Here is a 23,607-nt window from a genome sequence, read left to right on the forward strand (position 1 = left end):
TTTTGTAGATGAAGAAAATGAAATCGAAACAATTGAGTAATTCTCTAGAATACAAAATTAGTCAGTAGAGGAGCTGGTTTTTCTTCATCTTGTCCTGCCTCCCAAAGCAGCACTGCAAGAGAGAAAGCACGGGTCCTCCCTCACTCCCCATCAACCAGCGCACCAGAGGCTTCGGGATTTGCACAAGAGGCAGAAAACAACCCTAGAGCAGGGTAAACATCCTTTACAGAGAAATCAAACAAGCCACAGTGGTGATGGCTGCCTCCCCCCACCCCCGGCAAAGAGCGGGGGAGAACTTGCTTTTAAACATCCCCAGGAAGGTTAAAAATATCTCCGAAGTTCATTTGGAGCTGTCACTAAACCAAAAACCTTTCAAAGAACAGAGTTTCCTTCTCATCCAAACCCAGTTTTCCAAATAAAATTCATTCTTTAAAGATTTTATTATTTGATTAAAAGTTTTTCCAAGACAGAACTATATCAATACTCCCGTTACCCCGCATAGCGGCCACACGGAAGAAGCAACTAGGGTCCGACGACACAGTCACGAGGGCAGGCGCGGGCTACCATACCCCGGGGGGGGGGGGGGGACCCTCCCCCTTCTAACCAGGAAGTCCACCCATTCCCAAACAAACGTCCAAATGTAATCACATACACAACGGAAGGAGGAAGAATAACCCACCTCACCTTAAGGGATGTGCTTACTGGGAACTATATAAAAGGGCCAGTCCTCACACGGACACAGACCGGACACCGCCCGGGTGCATGTGACCGAGGAGACTGGCTCTGAGCTGTGATGCCTTCGGCCACGACGAGCACTCACTGAGGCCCTCCGGGAGGACTCAGGACCGTGTGCCTTCACGGGGACTTCACACCGGCGGTGCCACTGACATGGTGACCGAGACAGAGCTGCTGCTTATAAAGATGTGTTTGTTAATGGCGACTGTCGCTTCAGTTAACCGAGGCCGCTGACCTGCTCCAGTTGCAGCCGTGTACCTGGTCCTACTGCGGAAGAGATTCCGAATTACTTCACGTGTGTCTGTGTACATACGTGTGCTCACTTGCCATCAGTTTATTTTCTAGCCCAGATACACGTTACTCACAAACCTCACTCAGCTCAAAATTCAAATGAACATATTGTTCTAATCTGCGAGACCAGCCCACCATTTCTGGAAAGTGTCACCTTCTGAGGCAATGACAGACCTGCCGGAGCTGCAACTCCACTGCCCGTCGTCATCGTGCCCGTGGTTCTGCTTAGAGGGCGTGCGCCAGGCACTGGTCTCGCTACAGAAACTGAGCCTGGAGGATTTAAGTAGCTTTCCCAAGGTCACGTGGCACAGTGCGGAGTCTAAATTAGAACCAGGCTCCAGCTCCAGAACCCATGCTCTTAACTGTTAGGTTATACTGCCTCCGATGGCTCACGACAGCAGCTAAAGCACTTGAAAACTCCCACAAATTCATAGACCTTTTGATTGGCTTCAGTGGCTACCCAGCCAGCACGGAGGCTGGCAGTATTTTTAAGTTTCTACAACTAACCACTTAGTTACTTGATGTGCCATCAACTCATCATGTTAGCCCAAACACGGTCCACTCCTAATTCTGTGATCTTGATTCCTTTGGTACAGTCTTCATCTAGCACAGTCTTCATCTAGTTTGGGCTAAAGATACATATGGAACCCGTGGCTTTCACCAGGTCAATATCCAATCTCAGCCCAGCAACTAATAAAAAAAAAAAAACCTGTTAGATAGTGTGTACCTACACCAGAAAAACCATTGCCTGTTATACTTATTCTAAAATAGAAATAAGCTTTTAGAAACGTCCTAGACCTAATCTGTGAAGGTGAAAAGCTGCCAGTATGGCTGGAAAGAGCCTAAGGCAAGCAATCACCAAGTATCAATTCAGTATTTAGTTTTATCCATGATGATCTTTTGAAATTTGACTGTTTAGAATCTAAAATATTTCCATAGAAACAATCTCTAGCTATGAAACAACAACAAACAAAAAGGGGGAAAAAAAAAAAAAACACTTGACCTAACCCATGATGCAGCTGAGAGGGTGGAATGTGACGGGTGATGCTAGAAGTCAGTGGAGCATGAGGCTGAAGAGGAGATGAAAGTTAATTCAACTGTAAGCTCCTTAAAGTCTTGCCCTATTTCTTACTCCAGTTTTCTATGCCCTCCCCACCCCAGTAGAGAAGGCTCTCGGGAAGGAAACAGAGGAGTTGGGACACGTTCCATAGGAATGAGGGGAGACACAGGGCTGGTTACACAGAACAGGCCATCTGAGGCTTTAAAAAAAAAAAGAGAGAGAGAGAAGATAACATGTAATAAAACCACACCCATCACATAGCCCTGGCTTGTTCTAGATGACTAGAAACAATGTTTGTTAAAGTATCAGCATTTGGCAATTTTGAGATCATCTCAGTTCTTAATGGTCACATGAATTTTTTGGTGAGTTAAAATACTTGGTTACATCATTTAAGATATAGGAATCTATGGGATCAAACAGAGAAGCCCCTGTCACGTTGTACAAAGCACAGTTGTAGCACACTTGGCTACAACCTAAATCCTCATTGCCATATAGAAACCACTCCTTCTTAACCACATAATGCAGAGAGAAATCCAGAAAACCCTGACCAAGAAAGAAGTCACTAACAAAATGTTCTACAGGTAACTGCCACGGTCATACTTTTAATCTTTTCTTTTAAATATACTAATAACTAACTGTTCTCTGGGTGTGTTATGCTGTGATGCCAAGAATGCCAGTTAGCTACCATCTTTATGTGAAACCTTCAGTCATGCAAATAGATACTAGGGCTTGCAAATCTTTACATCCCTCACTTTCATCTTCTCTTTACAAAGAAACACAGCATACCATAACAACATTAGTAACTGCTCATTTTAATGAATGCTGGTATGTGCCAGGCATTGAAGAAGGTATGAACTCCATTTTACAAGTGAGGAAACTGAAACACGGAGGTTAATTAACTTGTTCAAGGTCCTAAAGGTAGTTAAGTGTTAGAACTGGGTTTTAAACCCAGGTCATCTGATTCCAGAGCTCTTGGCTTTAACCTTTATACCGTGCTACCTTTCTGATCTCTAACTGTGCCTTTAAGAAATCTTTAAATTGTCATCATTTTATCTGCAGTTTTTCTTTATTATGGCTGGTGGAGGAGGAAGCTCTGATGTCACTATAACAGGTCCACATTTGGGTTTGAAGAAGTCTACCTAACCTGAATTCCTTATATACTGGCCTCACACTATCTGATGCAAGATCCTCTCAAATTATCCTAGATACAAAAATATTAAAAGGGGTCCTTCCTTGCATTTTTATTACCGAGAAATTAGATTTTAAACTTCTTATAAACAAGAACCACTCATTTTACTACTTTTCCATACGTAAAATGTGGGCACTAGCCTCGTACAAAGCTCAGAATCTATACTCAAATACCTGATTGTTTGTCAAGTTAGATTTTTAGTGGTTAACAGTACATTGCTTGTTTTCCTGTGACTTTTAATAGATTTTGGCATCAGTCTTGTGGAATAGTCTCGGTGACACTGTTTTATGGTACCCAATGTGTTGACAGCAGTCTGGCAGATTAACACCACAAAAAGTTGCCCACTGTCTGCTTACATTAGGTCCAGTAGCCAAGCAGGGTCATGATGAAATACCTGATTCATGAGTCTATCTCTGCTGTACTCTATGTGCTGTTCGCAACGTATGGAGCAAGGTGGGTTAGAGGTGGCACCAGGTGTGACTAAAGTGACATATAACTGTGAAATCTTTCTGCTCAAGATTAGAGGCTTAGGTTCCAATTTCAGATGCATTCAGTTGATTTTCCTTTCTGTTCAGCAAGCAAAACTGAAAAATACAAATAACTGTGAACTGAAGGTTTCCTGATTTTTTTACTCACTTATCTAATCACTTCCAACACGTAATTTTCTTCCACATTTCAATACACCAGAAATAGGTCTGTCTTACAACTGATAACATCTTAGATTTGATGAAATAAAATAATAAAATAAGTGCATATACATCCTGGATTCTATGATTTTGAAGTTTTATATTACCATCAACTCATAATTAACTTAGATGACAATGTTAACAACTTGTCTCTGTTCTTCCTTTTCCAATTCTCCTGTTTGCCGTAGAAGATATAAGAATGTGAGATAAATGCAAGGTAACATAACTTGAAGGAGACAAAAGCTTTGAAGCTACTTTATTCTAAGTGCAAAGCTGTTACCCTCCTGTGAAGAAAATAGAGCCTGAAAGTTTCTCTAGGCTGCATGCAGCCCAAATGTTTCTTCTACGAGAAAGACACAATTCCAAGGTGAAAGAGTTCCAGATGCTAAAGTCTTCCTACTAACTTACATCAACTTGCTCCAAGACACAATAAGCCTTTTAACTCAAGCTCGAAAACCTCAAGGGCTTTCTCCTCCACCTCCCAAATATCAAAATCATGCTCACATATTTAAACAATTAGGTGAGACGTACAGAAGCTAGCACTAAATATGTCTGAAATTTGAGTGCTAAATGTGCAGTTAATATTAACCAAATTCAGATCCCATCTATAGAAATGTTTTTAAAGATGATTCTTGTTTTCAAGGGGAAAATAAAAAGATGATTCTTGTTTTCTTTGACTTCAGAAAACTTAAAAAGGGGAGTAGAAAGGGTTGTTTAAATTCAACTTATGGCAGAACAAAATTTCTTTGGGATAGAAAAAAAATAAGCCAATTATTGCTAAGTGATCTAGAAAAAAGAAAAACCCGAGAGGAAGAAGTTGGGAGTGCTTGTTTCAAAAATATAACCAGCTAACATTATTTTTTCCAGAAGATTTCCCTGGCTATACCACAAAACACTGAAATATTGTTAGTCCTTCTTTCCGTATTAGGTACCGGATAGCTTCTTGGTGGTTACTGCTTTTCCTGATTATAAAAATATCTTTCAGTTCAAAAAAATAAAAAGATTAAAACAAGAACCACTTGCAATCTAAGTAACTAACATTTACTGAGTGCTAACAATACACAAAACACTGTGTGAATTATTTTAAATGCACTGTTACATTAATCTAAATAAGCCCATAAGAGATAAGTACTATTATCATCCCCTTGTTACAACAAAAACCTGAATCTTAGATAAGTTTTAAAAACTTGCCTATGGTCATAGAGCTAATAAGCCACTTGTCCAAAAGTCACATAGCCAATAAGCTGTTAGAGATTCAAACCAGATCTATTTAACTCTGGAATTGGAGCTTTTAACTAAGTGAAACTCCCAATTTCTGAAACCACTCATTTTTTTTTAATTGATGTATTTTCCCTGTAGTCTTTTCCTATGCTTATAATTTAATTTGTATAAAATTGGGACCGCAGTTAATATTATTTCATACCCTATTCTTACACGCTTTATGTTTTTTTAAAAAATATGATCTATAATGCTTGTACAATATTCTAATATATAACACAAATTTAACCACTAGCAATTTTTCCACTCAGAAAAAATGCTACAACTTCTTACTCATCATGGCTGACTGCACTTCAGATTTTTCCTTAGGATACACAGCTGATAACTTCAATGGCCATTTATAAACATCTTGAGACATAGAATCTCCAATTTTGTTTTAAAATATTTGTGTTGGGACACCTGGGTGGCTCAGCGGTTGAGCGTCTGCCTTCCACTCAGGGCTTGATCCTGGAGTCCCGGGATCGGGTCCCACATCGGGCTGCCTGCATGGAGCCTGCTTCTCCCTCTGCCTGTGTCTCTGCCTCTGTCTGTGTTTCTCATGAATAAAATAAAATCTTAAAAATAAATAAATAAATAAATAAATAAATAATAAATACAATATTTGTGTTTACTGCACTTCAGACAGCACTGAGACTGCAAGTTTCACCATTATTCTGCCAGCATCGAGTATTTTTTTAATTTTTACTTATTTGACAAGGAGAAAAAAGTATCTCATTTTAATCTGCATTTCTTTTATTACTCCACAATCTGAAAATTTTCATGTTTAGTGGCAACTGAATTTTCTTCTATGTGTTACCTACTGATACCCTTTACTGCTTTTCCATTGTGCTCCAATTGGTTCTCTGCTGTATTCTCTCATAGAAAATGCTCAGGTGTCTTTTTAATGATGCACACAGACATACACAGAGTAGATGAAGTATAAAACACGAGACTGTTCTTCCTAATGTTGGAACACATACATTTAAAAGAAAGTTGAGGGGCGCCTGGGTGGCTCAGTTGGTTAAGTGTCTGCCTTGGGCTCAGGTTGTGATCCAAGGGTCCTGGGATGGAGCCCCACATCAGGCTCCCTGCTCAGCAGGGAATCTGCTTCTCCCTCTCCCCATTGCCTGCCCTTGTCCCTACTTGTGCTCTGTGTGTGTGTGCCAAATAAATATATAAAATCTTTAAAATAATAAAAATCTAAAAAAAATAAAGCTGAACTAGAATAAACCAGTGAACTTCAGTCTGTAGTACTGTATTTGTATTGGCCTTCTTACAGACGCCTAAATTACCATCATGCTGTTTTGACTCTAAATGAGTAATATTAATATTCTATAGGATGCTGTCATGTTATTCTGACCCATGCAGTAAAGGACATTTACAAAAATAAAGTCAAGCTACATGTGAAAATAATTCCAAAAAGGGACGCCTGGGTGGCTCAGTGGTTGACTACCTTGCCTTTGGCTAAGGTCATGATCCTGGGATCCTCAGGTCCCGGGATCGAGTCCCACATCAGGCTCCCCATGGGAAGCCTGCTTTTCCCTCTGCCTATGTCTCTGCCTCTCTCTCTCTGTCTCTCACGAATAAGTAAAATCTTAAAAAAAAAAAAAATAGTTCCAAAATCATCTTGATAAGATCCTTTTATTTAAAACAATGAACAAACAAAAAAGGCTTAATATTTTGCCATTTCTTGACCTATAAGTTGTACGACTTCATCAGTTCAGTAGTTTTACTTTGGAAACTTTTTCTAACATGATCATTTTTTCTGTTGTTGTTTTATACATCTTACACTGCTCAAGTGTTTTCTATTTCTCAATCTAATCTAAGTTCAGAATCTCAAACCTAAGTTCTCATGGAAGCCATTCCTAGCTCCACACCAAGCCCCCTGCAGTGACTGGTTCCCCTCCCCCTCTGCACCCCCAGTCTCCACCTCTCCTCTCCAACGTCCCCTTAGTCAGGGCTCACCTCGGCTGGCTGCCCAACTCCAAATGCTCTGACTTTTTGCCTCTAGTCCCTCTTCAACTGCAATCCATCACATGTTGCCAAACTAACCTTTCAACTCCATTCCATCACGTAATGGGAGTCAGGATCTAACACTCTGAACTTCCAATTTCGCCACAGCCCACACCCTCCTTGTCTATCCAAACCCTGCTCCTTTCTTCCTGACCAACTCTGATCCTCCCAGAGCCAGACGGCCATACTTGGCCACGCTCAGCCACACCGGACTGACCCAGGGGCAGCGAGGAGGAGGGGACAGGTCCACAGCAGTGGCTGTGTCCTCCTCCAGCTCCTATTTTCCTGGGAAGGGCCCTGGGCATCAAAAGTGCCCTGTGCTGGCCCCTGCAGGCTGCTCTTGGCTGGCCCATCTGTTCCTTGCCAGGACCCTTTGCTGACAGTGTCTCCCGTGATTTTGTTTGTGTTATTTGTCAGCTATCTCAAGCTACCAAAAGGCAGTGCAAGCCAGATCTCCTGGTTTCCTTCTCCATTCCCAAGCCCTGCACTGGCTGCTTCCAGGTGTTACTAGGCCGACAGCATCACACCTTTTTAGCACTTTATTGCACACTGTGCTGTCCTGTTCCACATTGTCGTATGTGGGTTAATCTCACTTCCTAGCTATGGATAACAATTTCAGTACCTCCCACAGAACTAATCATTCTACATGGGCACACCTTCACAAACATCTAAGTCATATGAAAAAGACAACAAAAATATTCTGAAGGTCTGCATCCTCATAATTCTATTACCTTTGAAAGGAGTTCATGAGAATAACAGCTTTCACCAAGCACATTCCAGATTTCCAAAAACCAAAGAGATTTTATTATAGACCTCACACAGAAATTGCCATTTTCTCTTTAGAGATGTAAATCTGAAAACATTATTGAATTTTTCCCTGCCGTTACTGGCCATGTCTTTGCATTCATTAAAGTCTTTCCTAGAATTGACTTGGGTACAGCCCTTTATGTAAAAGCTCACAGTGACATGAATTCAGATAGGTCCAGCTTTCTGTAACCCATTCCTAAAAGCCTGATGAACTCACAGCGAGCTCGTAAGTCAGGCATCCGCCTGGGTTCTGGTGTTACTGAATGGTTCCTCACGCCACCATCACCCACTCCAGTAGCTACTTGGGTCACACCCACTTCAGCAAGCAATTTTCTCCCAAAAGGATTTCAGGAGCCACTTTAACAGTTTCCCTCCAACCCAATAGTAGAATATGGACATTACCGCACTAACCTTCGAACGCACTGGATTAACCCACAGTGAATCGTAAGTACCAAATCAAAACAACGCCACCATGGAGAAACACATTTGGATCAAACGCCAAGACCATGGCAATGGGGTCTGAGGAGGTCAGAATAACTCTCACCTCCTCTTCCCCACCCACGTTCTGAACTAACTGGGAGGCAGCCAAGCAAGAGGAGCCGCCTGCCACCCTGCCACCGAGAAGGCCGGCAAGGCCTCAGGCACAGGCACAAGGCCTGGCGCCGCCTGCGCTTGTCAGGCCCAGCTGCACACGGAGGCCTCTCTCTGGAGGCCGCCCCGCAAGGAGCAGCAGGGCCCGCGCTCTGCGGGAAGCCGCGCCCCAGAGCAGGCTCCCTCTGAACTCCCGGGGCGCTGTGTGGGATGCTGGATGCCAGCGGGGGCCGGCCAGGCACAGAAGGTAGACGCAGACGCGGGTTACTGCTCTGCTCTCCTCCAGGGCAAGCAACAAGGGCAGGCTGGGCCTGTGCTCTAATGGCCGAGCAGGCATCGTGGAGAGTGCGCTACAGTGGAAGCAGCAGGGATGCCGGGGCACAAGGATGGGGCACCTCCAAAGAGAAGGAGGCAGCCAGGGTCTGGGGAGCCAGGAACTGCTGACGTTCAGTGCAGGCATCAGGTGGAGAGCTGGGATCCAAGAGAAAGAGCTGCTTTTGGGTTTTCGGGACTTTGCTATGCTTCGGCAGAAAGGAGGAGACGTGAGGAACACTTAGGTTTTAGACCAGATGGGGACATTAAATTAAGGACAGAAGTATGAGACACATATCAGAAACAAAAACATAGACTCAAGAGTTCCCCGTGTGGAAACGAGAGCTGAGGCCGTGGGCCGGACGGACCCAGACCCAAGAGCAGACCAAGGCGGAAACCCTAAGAGCAGGTTGTCCGCAGGGAGACGAGGACAGAGAGGACGGATGGTGAGTGGGCGCTGAGCCAGAGAGGGAGGGAGGAGAGGTGAGACGCGGCCTCCACGCCACCTAGGCTTTCTTTCACCCTCTCAACGCGAGCACCGTGTCTCTTCTGCAGAATTACACTAACAAGCCCTCACAGACAGCACTGGCCCACTCGCCAAATTACATTTTGAGATGACTCTCATTTTAAAGTTATTACATGCCCTTGGAAACGATACTGGCTCGCACTGGGTCGCCCAAAAATAGTACTGCAGCGTGTTAACCTATTCGTCTCTCATACCTCCACCGCAGAAACTGGAACTACACATAAAACAAACGTTCAATTATTCTGTGGCAGGAAAGAAAATGAAACGTAACAACTAAATACTAAACAGCCTACTCGCTCTCCTATTTAACGCCACCTTTAAAGTGTACTATGCTTTTAAACTCTTAACCCATTTGTCCATCTTCACCTTTTCTATGAACTGGCTTGCCAAATAGCAACTATACTTCACTCATTTGCATGTAAGAGGATAAACAGTAGTTGCAACATTGTAAAAAATGTATCAGTAAGAATATATCAGTTGGATTTCCTTTTTTCTAAATTGTTTTGTATTTCCCAGGTATACCCACTGTGTAACTAATACATCTGTCTAAATGTGTAGCTTTTTTAGAGTGTATCAGAAACACCTAGAAAAAAGAGCAGATTTTAGATGGCCCACAGAGATTCCGATTCAGTAGGATGGGAGTGGGGGGGAAACCTGCATTTTTAAAGGCACCCCAAATGACTGTGTTAATGGTAAAGCATGACAAGTATCTCTTTTATTAGTTATTCTAATCTTACCACATGAACTTTTAAAATAACAACATAAAATTTTAAAAAGCACTGAAATAGACTCATTTTATGGGTCTCTGGAAGAAAACATGAAAAAGCTACCTCAGCCCAGCTCACCACTCTATTCTTCCTTAAAGACCAACAGATGCATTAGTTCTGCAAAGCAACCTTATATACCTTCTGAATCCTGGCAAGGTAGGGGGATGGAAGGCTGAAGGCAGAGAGGGAGGAGTAAAAACACTGTTAAAAAGCTGCATTTCTAAAAAAAAAAAAAAAAAAAAAAAGCTGCATTTCTGCCCCTAGAATGATGGACGAGTGTTCTTACCTGCAACCTTCTCAAAGCAGTGAGAGAAGAGAAAGGTGGAGTTCCCTTCACAAAGGAGAACATTGGGAGAGTAAGAAATACACAAGTCAGTTTCACAGGGATACGAATTAATGCTGTCGTGCTTTGAATCATTTGAATCATTGACCCATTTTCTCACCTCTAGCCTAGCAGGTGAAACAAGTCAAATCTCTTACTAGATCCAATAGCTGGCCCAAGCAGTCATTTTTAGAGAAGGCAAAGGTAATAAACAGTCATTTTTCAGGTCTGCCAAGGGAAGACATTATTATTATTATCACAGCAGTGACCCATAAAGGAAAATACCAATGATGTGGGCATTTCCCGAGGTTCTGAAAAACCTGAGCCACAGAGGATGGCAAGCAACCATTCTGCTCGCAAAAGCCTGGGTTTCCATGCAGCATCTTGGGCAGCACACTGCCTTTCACTCACCACATAGAGACAGTCAAACAACACTACGACACACACTTGCCAGCTGCAGCACAGTGGCACCGCCTGCCAGCCAGCAAGTCAGCGCCAGCAGTGTCACCACCGGTGGGCTCAACCGTGTGGGGAAATTACCCGACTATGCTACTGTACTGTGTCCTTACAAATGTATTTGACAGCACATAAGACAGAGTCCTCCTTATCCTGCTGGACTCTAGCAGCTAAATGGAAGGGCTCTCAGCAGCCCGTACTAGCCACAGAGTTCCTTCTAAACAGCCCAGGTGTTTATTTTTGTTTTTTAATGAGAAGGAAAATGGAAAATTTAAAAATGTTAATTCTAATGATAAACCCAGCTCCGAAACTTAACACAACCAAGACAAAAATTTAAATTTTAATCGTACAAAAAATGGTAAAACTTGTTTCAACTAGAGGCTCACTGTTTTTAAGCTAGTCAACAGTTTCTTCAGTTGTGAAGGGGGAAAAAAAACTGCAAACATGAAGATGATCTAGAAACCTATCACCATAGAATATTTCTATGAGGCAAAGTAGTATTAGCATTTTGGACTTTTTCTTTTCCTTTTAAAACTCCTCTAAAAAAAAGAAACACACATCTACCCCATAACACACAAGTCTACTGATGTATACATTTGAATTCTATACCTATTTAAACCATGCAGCGTATGGTTGGAGAAGATGGCCTGCTGCCTTGCATGTTAGAAGAAGAAGATTACAAGGAGGACGCATATTCGCCCAAAATAATGCATCTATGAAGAACAAGGGACTGTGAGCCTAAGTCTTGTCCTGGTTCCTGCCTAGGCAATGCAAGTCCTATGAAATGAGGAAAAGATGTTAAGTGAATTACATCCTGGATAAACACTGGGAAGGAACGTTCAGGGAAGCCAATTCTGTAGCAAGCTGAATACTCTGATGTTGGCTCTATCTTGGACTGGTAAACAAAAGCAGGGCTGAGACACCAGTAAGTCTCGCAACAAGCATATCTCTTATTAGGTTGAAAGCATTCACAATTAATACAACATCTGAGGAAAAGAAACTTCACTGACTACAATCCATTAATAGACAACTTTCTGCCTCTCGATTTCTCTCCAGGAGGCAACCTTCCAAAGCAAAGGTATGTAAGATCTTGATAAACTCATTCTATCCTTCTAAGGACTACTACATCTGTTTGATGGAACCATCCAAAGCAACTTCTGCAGAGAGGTTAATGCCACAGGCTACTCAATGAGCCTATCCTGATTTGCACCCCAACTCCACCTCTAACAGTTGTGATTTGGGGAAAATTCATTAAACAATCTCTAGAACTCCATTCCCTCACCTATAAATGGCAAGTATTGTTCCTACCTCAGCATTTTCTGTTGTTTTAAGATTTTATTTATTTGAGAGGGAGAGGGGCAAAGAGAGAGGGAGAAGCAGACTCCCTGTCCAACAGGGAGTGCAGGGACCCTAGCCCAGGACCTCAGGATCACAACCCAAGCCAAAGACAGACGTTTAACAGACTAAGCCACCCAGGCACCCCTCTACCTCAGCGTTTTGATTAATCCTACTTCAGGATTCAGTGAAACCAGTTCATGTAAATAAGGAGTTTAGCAAAATGTGAACTCACAAAAAGTCCATGCTCTGTAAACGTTAGCTACTGACATCAAGCCCTTAGAGTCAGTCACTGTTACTTAAGAACCCTTTTTTTTTAAGAAACTTTGATTTTGATACAATTTCCCAAACTTGCAGTAAAGATGTAAGAACAGTACAAGGAACTCCCATGCATCCATATTTATCAACTGTTTACATTTTGCCTGACCATCCCAGAGCCTTACCCTTCCAGAGCAAGGGAACCCTCCTCATTCTCTTGTGGCTACTTCAAGCCCTGACCCCAAATCTACTTTCGCTTCAGATGCCATCTCATTTCTTCCTTAAGTAATAAGGAGAACTTGGAGAGGACAGGACTGAATTCAATGTTCAGCAACTTGAAGACCAAAAGCTACAGATTGTAAGAACACCCTATAGCTCTCCAGTCTGAACTGGGAATTTCTAATACTCCAGAACTGATTAAGTATGCCCACACAAGTGACCATCCAAGATAACACCATCCAGCATTTTTGGAGAAGCACAGGTTTGGGGGAAAGAAGGAACTAACTGGTTTGCTCGCAGGACAGCCACCATTTAGGCTGCAGACAGGTATCTCACAGCTCAAAAGAACTAGTCCTATGATAACTCAGCTGTCTCTCAGTAACCAATATGAAGTTAGCTAAATAACATCTAGTTATACACCAGGACAAGGGCACATGTAATTTTATGTCTACACCTGAGGAAAAGTGAAAATGCTATGGTCAATCACTACTATAGGCCACTCATTCTTTTCTAGTCATAATTTAGGATTATGGGGATTTTTTAAAGTACAAATAAAATCAAGATACATGGTTTGATAAGCTCGGTGATTAAGAGTGAGCTAATAATAATAACTATCAAAAACAATAGTAACTATTCAATACATAGACCACATGCTATACCAAGTGCTTTAGGTAAAGTATCTCACGTAACCCTGGGTAGGTAGATTCACCCTCTGATCCATCTGATATCAGAACTCAAGTTCTCAGCCACCATAGAATAAAACCTCCATAAGAACAAATGATCTGGGCAGTCCGGTGGCTCAGCGGTTTAGTGCTGCCTTCAGTCCAGGGCATGATCCTGGAGACCCAGGATCAAGTCCCATGTTGGGCTTCCTGCATGTAGCCTGCTTCTCCCTCTGCCTGTGTCTCTGCCTCTCTCTCTGTATCTCTCATGAATAAAGAAAAATCTTTAAAAAAAAAAAAAAAAAGAACAAATGTTCTGGGGCACCTGGTGGCTCAATGGTTGAGCACCTGCCTTTGGCTCAGGTCCTGATCCCAGGGTCCTGGGATCGAGTCCCACATCGGGCTCCCCGCAGGAAGCCTGCTTCTCCCTCAGCCTGTGTCTCTGCCTCTCTCTGTGTTTCTCATAAATAAATAGATAAAATCTTAAAAAAAAAAAAAAAAAAAAAAAGAACAAATGTTCTCACCTCCAAGGGAGAGGAAAGGCATGAGGAGTTAAAGGAACGGGACCCAGTCATTTTAGGGGCCAAGACATATGGCTTCACAAATACAGCAGCACAGACGGAGGAAGTGTAGACAGAAATAACCTGGACTGATTGGATACAGCAAGAGGGCATCATATAGGATTACAGGGTGTTGCCAGTATTTTTAACAGACCTTTGCCTATTAAGACACAAATGATGGTCTCAGAGCTGGTTGAGGACACAACCGAGCAAGATGCTTACACATGCAGTTTCTGGACACTGGCCAATCTAGATTCAAATTCCTCCTCCATCACTTGCTAGAATTGTAAGGTCCTGGGCAATTTAACCTCTCAACCCAGGTCTCCTCATCTATAAAACGGAGATGACAATTCTACTTATTTCCTAGGTTCTGATAGGTAAATGAAAACAATCCATTAAAACACTTGGCATAAAAAAAAATAAAAAAACACTTGGCATAATGTCTCCTTGACTGGAAATGCTCAATAACTAACCATTGGTTAGTACCTATGGGTTATTACTGTTATATGTAATGCTGTTTTGTTATTTCTACACCATTTCAGCTGATTGCTCCAATACACATGTAAATGAAAAATAAAAATTTATTAATTTAATCAAGATTTTTAAAATCTCAAGATGAGTCTGCATGATTTTTCTGACAAGATCAATACACCTGCAATTGGCCAAAGCAAAATTCCCAGTGCAAACAAGGTCAAGTATACAAGAATATAAAATACTGCAATAGAGAGGTTTCAAAAAAGTTCACCTTGAGGATACGGGCTTAACAGTTTCAATATGTTAGTCCCATCCATAAATAAAGTAATTTCTAGACCCATACACTTTAAAACACATCACCAACCAAGGCATATTTTTGATTGTACACCTGTGCTCAAATTGATTTCATTATTCACTTAGTGCAATGGCAGGAACTACCTTGGAAACTAAAGCATGCTTAGAATTCTATAAAGGACTTTCACTATTTGCCTCCTTAGTGTCACGTTAAAGGTAACAGTTGTTGGGTGTGTTTAAATAATAGTACACTCGCTAATTATGTTTTAAATATCAACAGAACAGGTTCTGCTGTGGATATCTTACAGAATAGAAGAACAAAAGTGGACTCTAAAAGATTAAAGCAGCCCCCCCCGGCTTGCCATGGAACTAAGGGGAAAAAATTAATTACTGAAGTATCATGTATCCTTTACCAGACCTACTGCAACTGGAGTGTGAAAATCTCTATTTTAAGCGATGGATACCAGGGAGGGTATACGACATGTCAGAACTAACACAGGTGTCTAATTCCCTGCCTTTCCCTACACAAAGTCTCAATGTGGCAATCCAGGTCCCAGTTGTCCACATGCTGACGATGGCTCTCTGCCTGACCTGCCCCCTATCCCACCCCATACATGAGATACACGGTGGAAAACTCAAACCTGCTATCTCATTGGCCTTGTGGGGTGGAGGTGGGAGGGGGCAGGACAAATAAACATCCTCTTTATTCTTCCACTAAAACCCACATAACAGGAACCTGCACGCAGCTTTCCATTTAGTGTCTACACCTCTGAAAAGACAATGATTTCTTAAACTGTAAGAATACACTGTTGATGAGACCAGACAAGGAAATATATTTTTTAAAGTTTTTCAAAAACTTGGAACTACCAAGTTGAAGAAATAGCGTAATAAGTAAATTGCCGCAGAGTAGCTGACAAGAGTCTATCAGAAGGCTGAGTAAGCATGTCAAGCTTTTCTGCTATTCCACCGCAGGTAGCACACCACTCCTGAGTTTTAAACTTATCCAAATAATCGCTCATAACAACTAGAAGTAAAACTTTCAGATGAAGCATGTCCCTACGATCAAAGTCCCTAAATTTGCCTGTGAAGCCACACAATCTTGCCTACCCTGAATGAGACAGGAAGAACTCTAGTTGACTTGAACATGTCACAGTGTCCACCAGAGAAGCCTATAAGGATCAAAGTCCACGTAAGCATCTTTGACATCAACCCCCTACCCAAAGGCAGTGAATCCCAGGAAGGATGTCTGTATGCACACCAAGATCAAAGTCTGATTTATAACCAAAATAAACGGGTAATATCGTTACTTACATAAACTAACACAAAAATACAGACATTTCCCTCAAAAACTGTTTCAAGATAAATGTTCAGGATTTTCATAATTTACCTTATTAGAAGCTTTTCTCAATTTATCAGTTAGCATCTCTTACTTGCTACCAACCATGCAGTATATAGTCCACTTTCTATAATAATTGAACAAAATGGCTTTTAAGATAATTTACACCACAAAGTTATACATCCTCCACTGAAAAATAAGTAAATATTCTGACCTAGGATGGTATTTTCTCCACAATTATTTAAGCATTGCATTCATTTCTACCATACCCATGTAGAACTGCAACCAGCTCCTAAAATACAACTAACACCCTTCACTGAGCACAGTGGGACCCACGGGCTATCTGCTGGAAACCCAAGCACCTTGTGTCAATACCTAACTAGCAACAGAAAGCCACCACCCACAATGTGGAAACACAGAAGAACAAAATGTGGCAAAGTCCAACCACCATAGGACTCTATTCTCAGCGTATGAGGAGCAAACTCCTACAAAGTGCTACATAATCTCAGGTAAGTCACAAAGTGCCATATATTTGGTAAATAGCAAAGGTTCCCCCCCCCCCCCCCCCATTTGATCGACGCTCACCAGCACTCCTCGGTGGACTCACTATTCACCATCTTTTTGGGGAAGCTAGCAAGTCATTTTGGAAAATTTTGGAACACCACTAGCAACGGAAAGAAAGCTGAGCTACTCCCTCAGTCGTACGCTGTAAGAACTGATAGGTACCCTCCTCGAACCAGGTCCTCAACAGGTGCTCCCTGCCTCAGGGAACAGCATCGCCAGCCAGTCAGCGAGGCACGCAGCGTGTATGCCAGAAACCTACATTCCCGGATACCATCTCCCTGAGCAAATCTATTGAGTCCTATTCATTGAGCCTCCTAAGATTTCTCAGCCGGGTCCACATTACCCCATTCCCACAGCCACTACTTGGTCCAGACCATTACTGTTTCCCCTTCACATGGACCACAACAACAGCACATGGACCACAAGAGGAGCTGGATGCCGTCCCTAACCCATTCCACCTCTTCTGCCCCACCCACCAACTCAATCTTCCTCAGAAAATAAGTCTGTTCATGTCAAACGCTGTGAAACACTCATCAGTGGCCCTGCAACTTCTTTGTAAATCCCCAATTCCAATATTCCATGGGCCCCACCCAAGCTGGCCTCTGCCTGTCTCCTGAGTCTCATCTAGCTCCTCTCTGTAGACCTCAAACACACGACCTCCCTCTAGCTTGGCTAATGCTACCCTCCTCTTGTAACACCATTTAGATGGCAGTGCTAAAGACACTTCCTAAGGGGTGATAGCCCAGACAGCTAGATGAACCCCCAAAAGTCACTCTCACTCCTCCAAATACGCACCACATAGCACCCAGGACAGTGCAGTTGCTTTATTTACGTTTTGTCTGGCTCTACCACGTCTTAGACCCACCCAGGTGTCTCGTGGCACCACAGCATTCCCAACACGGCACCTTTCAGGTGACAGGTACCCAATGAATAGGTGAACTGATGAACAAGAAAAGAGATAAACCAGGAGAGCTGATCGTAGTCGAGTCATTTGCCCCTAGAGCCAAGCCTGACCCGTACAGCACTGTGGCGGTTAAAAGGGCCACTAAAGAGAGTGTCACCAATACCACACTGGCAGAAACAAACAAGCCCAAGTACCAATCAGCCTTTGAGTGACAAGCTATGCTTCTGTATTCCCATTCTACTTTTTTTTTTTTTTAACAGAACCCTCTAAAAACACCCCGCTGACAAAACAATCATGTTTTCAGTCACCTAACGTTAGTTAAAAGGTACAGAAATCTAGTTACGGTAATGAATACAAGCTTCTAAAATGAAAACAGTAATCAAATCTTGGAATAATTATCTCTGCATTTTTCTAGATGGATAATCATAGTTTTACAAAAAACAAAAAACCTCCAAACCATCACACAGTAGAGACAAATAAATTATTATTGGCACAAAAACCCCTTTAAGAGCGATGTTAAATTCTTAAACCAAAGGTACTTTTGATCAGAACCTAAGGGGGAAAGCTAGACTCTTCCAGAGGCAGCTCAGTCATCCAACAACAGAAGCAACAACAAAAAACCCAGTACCTCCCCTACACAGGCACCAAGCTAGGCACCCTGAAAACAGCCACGGCCAAGACAGCTCAGCGCTAACAGGGTGACCAGCCAGAGGCAGCTCATCTAATTAATCTCTCTGGGCTTTAGTTTCTTAATCTGTAAAATGAGAAAGTTAGACCAGCTCTCTAAGGTTCTCTCACTCTTAAGTATCCATAAAGATTCACTACTGACTATAAGACAAATTTCTATTTGACAGTATCATGATGATTTCCTACTTCTGTTTATCATTTTCACCACAAAGGTGTGGTCTCATTTAAGAATTTTATTGATGAAAGGAAAATATGAAAGAGCACTAGTAGTAGAGTTTTTAATTACCTTCCCAGCTCCCGACTACCGCCATAATCATCTATGGACTTCTGCCATTAATTGCAAACCAATCTGAAATGCAACATGACATCTATTTTTTGTAGGAAAATTAAGTGACCATTTACTCCCAATTTCTCTTGTACTTTAACATCATCTGTCATCGTTGAATATCAAAGGATTTTTTTTTTAAGAAGTAATACAAAACAATAAAGTTTTCTAGGGGGAAAAAAAGGAAAATTGTATCGCCCCAGTAAAGCTATAATGGCTTTAGAAACCTGATAAGATACGGCACTAAACTCCGAATTTCTAATGACATAAAAAGAAAATAGCTTTTTTAAAAGATACACAAACACGTCCATACGAATGGACAAGACAATGAAAGAGTCACACGGGGCCAACGTGTTCCTGACATCATCTCAACATCATCCATCTAGTTTACATCTAGAAACCTTCTGAATACTGAAAGTAAATCACTTTCTTACAAAGTGGAAATTAAGGGTCTTTTTTTTTTTTCTTTTTTTTGTAGTCACTTTACTCAGCACTGACTAAGCATTTTTATTCTTGCAATGCCATATTTATAGATGTTTATAAGACGGTCAGTCATGTTGTGTGCTATCAAATCTGAAAGGCCATATACGGGTAATAAAGGATGAAAGATAACTACTGCCTCCAAAGTTAATCTCAAAAGTTAAATGTGGGTATTTGGTTACTTAAAGAACTCTCCTACTCGACAGGAAACTCTCTGAGGGAAAGCACTGCCTCTTATTTGTCATTTATACACTGAAAGGCTTACCAGTGATTGATTACTGAAACAAAGAGTAAATAAATGGATGGTAACTTACAGCAAGCCAACTTTCGTAAGCACGGGTAATAAAATGTAAGCCGAGGTATGAAATGACTACTCTAAACTTGGCACTTGGGTTGCTCTTAAGGGTCACACAGCTCATACATTGAACCACTCAGACTGTATTCTTTCACAGATTAAAAAAAAAAAAAAAAAAAAAAAAAACCCACTCCTCTTCTTCCTTTGACCTAATTGCTTAAAGACCATACTATAAATATTACATTCTCGGCTGTATTTGTATGAGGAAAAAAAAAGTTGTAACATTTCTCTGATCCGTTACTATAAAGGTACTCCTCATGGTATTCATTTTAACTCAATAAAAGACTCTCGTGAAAAAAAAAAGTTTGGGAAATAGTCTTGTAAGTCCCCCTGATTAAAAACTAAACCAAGTACAGGTGAATCTATGAAAGTTCTATTTTAAAACTAAGTTACTAGATGCATTTTAAACTTGACTTCTAAATTTTAAGCTTGGGGGGAAAGGCATCATTTTTTCCTCAAAAGAGGAAAATAGTGTTTGAGCTGTTAAACCATCGCTGTCATGCATACACAACCTGTGTCACTTCTCTATCCTGACTTCCATGTCAAGAAACAGAAAAGGAAGTAATTTTTAAAATTAGCTTAAAAATACACCTATTGATTAAACCAAGAAAACCAGAGTTTGGAATTCCCATACTGGTCTGTATTTCTTACCTAAAAATGCATTTGAATCTTTAGAAACCTAGAATAGAATTCCTCAGGCTTCAATTTACTGGCTTGCACAGAAGGCAGAAAAAAAAAAAAAAAGAAAAAAGAAAAGAACGTATCAAGAGGATATAAATCATAAAATACATAGTGCTGGGAAATAAATTCTTAAGTGTCAAGTCATGGTGAGGAAATTCACCTGTTACAAGCCTCACAAAAATCCATAATCTTCCTCTTATCAGGTCATCAAAAAGGGGAGAATGCCATACTCCCACTGTGTGGCAAAATAAGAAAATTTGGTTCCCAAAACCGACTGCAAGTCCCTATCCGTTTCCATTTCCAAATTCTGTTTACTCTGTAACTTTTTTCTACAGTACAGATTTTTTTTTTTTTTTCCGGCGAAAATAAACTTTTCGTGAGCAAATCTGGAAGGCGTAAGATGTCTCCTGGTTATGATCCCCTAGAAGGGCACACCGGGGACTGCTCCGTGCCCCAAGCATCTAGCTTTCAGCCTCTTTATTATCATCGTCAATGAATGGGCCCCAGTCAAATGAAAGCTGCCATTTTAGGGTAAAGACTGGAGGGCTTCTGTTGTGCAACAGCGAGACAAAAACACTCCGCGACAGATGTGCTCTGGGGGCTGGGAGACGGGTTCAACTTCGTAAAATCGCTGCTCAAGTTATTTCTGAAATAAGCAGCACCTCGTACTCACACGCTGCTACGCCCTGAACAGAATCACAACTAGGATGGATTGGGTCCCCGCGCTGCTAAGGTCGGAGTCACCGGGCTCTGTTTGTCATCGTCAGAATGGATCCGTGAGGACATAAAGAGAACTATTCCCCCCTATTCCCCCCTATTCGATCGTCACGCGCAGCGGGTGCCCCCTCCTCGGTGCTGGAGAGGCCGGGGGTGGGGGGACACTCAGCCCCCTGGAGGGGTCCTGCCCACCGCGAAGACGGCTTCAGTCAATGTTTCTAGAAAATGAAAATCGGGGCCTCCCCGTAGATCCTTCCCATCAAAACCGTCAACATGCCCCAGAAATGGAGCCCAGAGCACGGACACATTTCAAGGGAACTTATTTAAATCCGTCTCCGGACGACACAGCACGGGAGGCTAAGAAGTGCACTCGGGAGCGGGCTGGACACTGTGTCTAATTGTAGCGATTCACAAGGAAACTCTCCATGTGGGTCGCTACTTTTCTTTTGTCCATTGTCTGTTCGGAAGAGGGGGGAAAACTAGTTTCAGCCCGAGGCGAGAACAGTGTCCCCGAGCGGCCCCGGGCGGACCGTCCGACCCCCGCGGGGCTCCCCGCGCCGCCCGCTCCCGGGGGCGCTCACAAAGCGGCCGGGCCGGGGCGCGCTCGCACGGCGCGGGGCTCCTCGCGGCAGGGCCATCCGGGGAAGGCGGCTCGGTAATGATGGCTGCTGGGCCGGCTCCTTCCCGGAGCTCCCGACCCCCCCCCCCCCCCCGCCGCCCGGGGTCCGCCGCCCTCCCCGCCCCGCCCCCCCCCGGCGGCGCTCGCCCCGCGCGGACCCGGCCGCCCCGCACCGCAGCCCCCGCGCCCCGCGCCCCGCGCCCCGCGCCCCGGCGAGCCCAGTCCCGGTGCGAACCAGACAAACAAGGCGTCCCCCGCCGCCCTCCTTCCTCTCCCGCTGACCGCCTGGCCTCCAGCCGCCTCGGCCGCTCGCGCTCCGGGCCGCGGGTCCGCGCGGGGCCACAGCGCACCGGGCCCCGGGGGCCGCCGGGCGACCCCCCCGGCGCCGACCCCCCGGCGGGCCCGGGGGCGGGGAGCCGGGCGGCCTCGGGGGGAAAGTCGCTATTATGCAGCCGCCGCCGGCCCGGCCACCGGCAAGGTGGGGTCCGTCCTCGCGCGCCGCCCGCCCGCCGCCCGCCCGGCCCCGCTCCCTTTCTTCTCCTCCTCGCGCACCCGGGAGCCGCCGCGGAGCCCCGAGAGCCCCGAGAGGAGCCCCCGGCCCCGGGCTCGCAAGTCCCCGGGCGGCCGGCGCGGGTCGGGGTCCGGCCGCCCCCCGCGCCGCGTGCTCGCGCCGCCCCCGCCCCCGCCCCCGCCCCACGCGGCGGCCCCCGCGCACTTGCCCCGCCGCGACCCACCTCGCCCGCGGCCGCCCGCGCCGCGCCGGGAGCGACGCACTTTGTTCGCGCCGGTGCGGCCGCGGCTCCCGGCGAGCGCGGCGTGGTCGGTCCGGAGCGGGGGGCGGGGGCGGGGGCGGCGGGGGCGGGCGGGGCGGGGGTCGCCGCCGTCCCCGAGCCGTCCCCAGCCGTCCCCAGCCGTCCCCGAGCCGCCGCCGCTCCGCCGCCCCGCGCCGCCGCCGCCGCCCGCCGCCCACTCGCGCCGGAGTTGGAGCCCAACTTTTCCTCCTTCCTCCTCCTCCCGAGCGCAGCCGGCAACTCGTGCTCGGCGCCGGCGGGAGGCGACGCGCCCCGCTCCCCGCGCACACACGCGCCCTCGCGCCCCGGCCCCCACGCCGGGAGCACAACAAAAAGCCGTTTGCAGGCGAGGAAGTGACCCTCGGCCGGGCCGCGCGCCCCCGCCGCCGCCGCCGCCGCCGGCCCCGCGGACGCGGGCAAAAGTTGGGGCGCGGGCGGCGCTCGGGGCGCGGGTTCGGGGCCGCGGGCGGCGGGGGCGGGGGCGGGGGCGGGGGCGGCACGGCCCGGGGGGCGCTGCGCTCCTGCCCCCGGCCCGGCCCGGCCCGGCCCCGCGCCCGCGCCCCGCACACGCCCGAGTCCTCGCTCCCAACTCCTCGCGCGGCCGCGGCCCCGGCCCCGGCCCCGGCCCCGGCCCCGGCCCGGAGCGATTTCCTGCCGCCGCCCCTCCCGGAGGCGCCCGGAGAACTCTCGCGCTCACCGGCTCGGTCGGGCGGGCTGCTCCGCTGCCCCGCGCCGGGGGGGCCACACGGCAGGGCGGGCTCCGGAGTCGGCTCGGCGGCCGCGGCCGGGGGCTCATCCGCGGGCGCGGAGTTGGCCGGGGCGGACGGGCTCTGGCGAGTTTCGGGGTCTCCGGGTGCCCGGGCCGCCTCCTCAGCGGCGCTCCTTTGTGTAATTTCACTCGATTCAAGTTTAATCCGATAGTTCCCGAGCACGAGCGCGTCCGCACTACCACGGCTCAGCCCCCGCGCCGCCGCCGCCGCCGCCGCCGCCGCCGCCACCGCCGCTGCCGCCGCCGCCGCCGCCGCCGCCGCCGCCGCCGCGGCCCCAGCACGCCAGCGCCTGCGCGCGCCCGGCACGCCGCGCGTGCCCGAGGCCGCGGGGCCGCGCGCGCCCGCCGCCGGCTCCCTCTGCGCCGCGCCCGCGCCCGCGCCCCCGCCCGCGCCCGCGCCCGCGCCCGCGCGCCGCCACCTGACGTCAGGCGCGCCTGGCATAATTTATGCAAGAATTCGGCCGGGGTGGCGGAGGCCGGGGAGAGGCCGGGAGGAAAGGGGCGGCGCGGGGCTGCGGGGCCGCGGGCCGCGGAGGGCGGGCCGGGCGCCACTTCCCGTCCCCGG

The 23,607-nt window shown here is 45.9% G+C and overlaps 1 protein-coding gene across 4 annotated transcripts in view; it reads right to left on the minus strand.

Moving 5' to 3' along the window:
• CHD7 (chromodomain helicase DNA binding protein 7) overlaps positions 1-23,269 on the minus strand; it is a 190,834-nt gene extending 167,565 nt beyond the window's left edge. For 2 of the 4 annotated variants that reach the window (XM_072734679.1, XM_072734676.1), the window contains exon 1: positions 22,971-23,269. The gene's annotated coding sequence lies outside the window, so the exon portion shown is untranslated. Of the gene's footprint in view, positions 1-21,717; positions 21,801-22,216; positions 22,333-22,970 lie in introns of those variants that run through there. The other 2 variants (XM_072734677.1, XM_072734678.1) reach the window with 2 other exon arrangements.
• Between the last annotated feature and the right edge of the window lie 338 nt (positions 23,270-23,607).

Source organism: Vulpes vulpes, chromosome 13, assembly GCF_048418805.1.
Source record: "Vulpes vulpes isolate BD-2025 chromosome 13, VulVul3, whole genome shotgun sequence".
NCBI classification, from domain to species: Eukaryota; Metazoa; Chordata; class Mammalia; order Carnivora; family Canidae; genus Vulpes; species Vulpes vulpes.